This window comes from Apis dorsata, unplaced genomic scaffold (genome assembly GCF_000469605.1).
Source record: "Apis dorsata unplaced genomic scaffold, Apis dorsata 1.3 scaffold_150, whole genome shotgun sequence".
Lineage (NCBI taxonomy): Eukaryota > Metazoa > Arthropoda > Insecta > Hymenoptera > Apidae > Apis > Apis dorsata.
In genome coordinates this window covers 117,712-120,620 of record NW_006263441.1, presented here as the reverse complement: position 1 = coordinate 120,620, position 2,909 = coordinate 117,712, and the positions used below count along the sequence as shown (strand labels likewise).

Genomic DNA, 2,909 nt, shown 5'->3' with positions numbered 1-2,909 from the left:
CGAAGAACCTCTTAACCAACCATCAAGATTCTAGGGTGCTCGTCACGCGTTTCTCATTAGGATATTTGTGAAAAATTCTTTCACGCGTCATTTTCTCCTTTTCCTGGTATAATTACAAAGAAATCGCTGCTATGTTTCATTCCTCGTACGTATCAAATCTCAATTTGACGAACATTGCTGATTTTTAACCAACACGTGCAAATCTATAACAATTTCGACAGCAATCGTATATTACGTGAATGTTCTTACCTCGATCGAATAGAAGAAAAGCCACAGCACAAATGTTCTTAAAATATTAATTTGAAGTGTTTTTTTTTCGTAACGAGCACCCATTTCCCTCGTCTCAGTGAAAGTTTCAAATAGACGTGTTAAATTGAGCTTGGATTCGACAGCACACATTTTTCTCGACGTAAAAATCGACGAAAGAAAAATAAGAATCGATCGATCGAAACGTTCGATGAGACGTTTCTCTATTAGTTTCTGAATAACCTGCAAGATGGCGGTACCTCCCGAACTTCCTCGTATATACACTTGGTTTCGTTTTTCCAATCGGTTGTTCGTAGAGCTGCCGTTGGTAAAGTCTGGCCAATGTAAAAATGAGAGAAACTAAGAAAAGGGGACGGGAGAAATAATGGGCGTCCTATTTGCATTGTACGATCAAAAATAAAGCAGAGATCTTATCAAAATAATACAATAAAATACCCATTATTTCTTTCACTTCCAAGTTTCTACTACTGCTTTCTCCCACTCGTTCATTGGTCAGACTTTTTCCCGACAACTCTAATTGTGTGCGAGGAGGAACAGAATATGACTAATTGACAACGAAAAAAAAAAAAAAAAAAAAAAGAGAAGAAATGAAAGAAAAGAGGCTCGAAAGGAAAGAAAGAGAAGAGAAAAGGGAAGGAGAGGTATATAACGGACGCCCTCGATTTTTCTTCACCTCTCATCTACTTCTCTACGTTTCTACGTGTATTTCTACGTTGCACGTTTCTACACAGCTATCAAATACTCGTACATACTAGCCTAATTGCGGCGTTTGTGAGCACTTTTGCTCGCGAAAGTATAGAAGGCAGAAAACGAAGCCAAAAAATGATGTTCTTCTCTTGTTGAACCTTTTTCAACGTTTACATGTGAGCGCTCCGCACGTACACACGCACACGCACACGCACACACAGAAAACTTTTATTTCCCCGCCGGAAGAGACGGCGGAACAGTTTTATTGTTACACGCTCTATTTCCGGCTGAAAATATATCAGAGGCTTACGCGTGCGTGCCTGTATATATGTGCACGTACACGCGGACACTATTCGTTCTCGGCCATATAATAATGCTATATGCAAGAACAAACACAACAAGCTGAGGCGAATAAAAATACGTGTATGCGTGACAAATGAAAAAGAAAAGAAAAGAAAAGAAAAGAAAAGAAAAGAAAAGAAAAGAAAAAAAAATGAAAGAAACGAAACGAACGAAAGGCAAAAGCAACGACGGCGAAACGAATAACAGCACTTACCGTGACGACACAAGCAGAGCGCGTCAATCAAATTAATCGATGCCCGGATATACAGGGTGGCAAAAGAGGGGGATGGCGGAGAAAGGGGAGATTCTCTAAAATTTTGTTTTTTTTTTTTTTTTTATATAATCGAGATGGATAATAGAGAAAAAAAAAAAAATCATAGAATTCTTTAAATAGAAAATAGTGAATTCTATTATATCTAAAATCTCTCTAAAACTTCTTAGATTCTTTTTTTTTTTTTTTTTTTTTTTTTTTTTTATTACCCTGTATGTATACATACGTGGTACATATATACTCGACTATATAGAAGTACATAAATATACGATAAGAGAAGAAACGGAAGATTGTCTCTCGTCAACTTGAAATTTCAAATTAAAAAAGGAAAAGATAAAGAAGAAGAAAAAAAAAAGAAAATGAAAAAAGAGGGTAGTTTAAGTGTCGAAGAAAAAGAGAGAGAGAGAGAGAGAGAGATTAAAGAAGAAATATACATATAGATATAAAAATATATGTAATATAATCGAAGAGAGAAACGTAGGATTATAATATAAAGGATGCAACAACAACAACAATAACAACAACAACGCAAATAACACAAAGGGTAAATGACAATAATTTATTATTGCTGTCAAGGGTTTAATTACGTTCTACAAAGAAATGATAAATCGTTGGTGTGTCCGAACAATAAGTACGGAATTGTGTACTTTAAGAAAAGGCAAAAAAGCACCGGCACGCAGAACCGTCCGGTAAGGGAGTAAATGTAATAATAATATTTAACAGAAAGAGAACACACACGTACGAATCTGCGCGTCACAAGTAAAAACGAATGACTCTTCTTCGAGTGACCGACCGATCCATCCATCGATCGATCGATGCGGCAGCTTTCTAGCTAGAGTACGACTTTAAAAAAAAAAGAAAGAAAAAAAAACAAGAGAAGAAGAAAAACAAAAGATGAGCGCAGAAAACAATCGAAAATAAATATACATATATTTGTTGATATTTAATCTGACCGACGGTTCTGCGAACACTGCACTCGTAATTAAAGGAGTAACAATAATAATAATAATAATAATAATAATAATGATCATAATAATAATAATAATAATAACTAATAATAATAACTAATAATAATTAATAATAATTAATAATAATAATAATAATAATAATAATAATAGTAATGACAATAATAATAATAATAATAATTAATAATAATAATAATAATATCAACGCGTTTGCAATTAATAATGATACGGTGTATACGAATCGTACGTAAAATTGTTTCTCTCGTATGTATACATATGTACCTATGAGTTTCTATACGTGTCATATACTGAGCTCTCTAGTTATATAGATATATCATGTATACTTGGACAACTTTACAGTGTAAACATATACATGA

At 33.9% G+C, this 2,909-nt stretch overlaps 1 protein-coding gene across 5 annotated transcripts in view; it reads right to left on the bottom strand.

The window, feature by feature from the left end:
• Window positions 1–2,909, bottom strand: part of LOC102671800 (lateral signaling target protein 2 homolog) — a 59,163-nt gene that overhangs the window by 5,777 nt on the left and 50,477 nt on the right. The window lies entirely within an intron of this gene.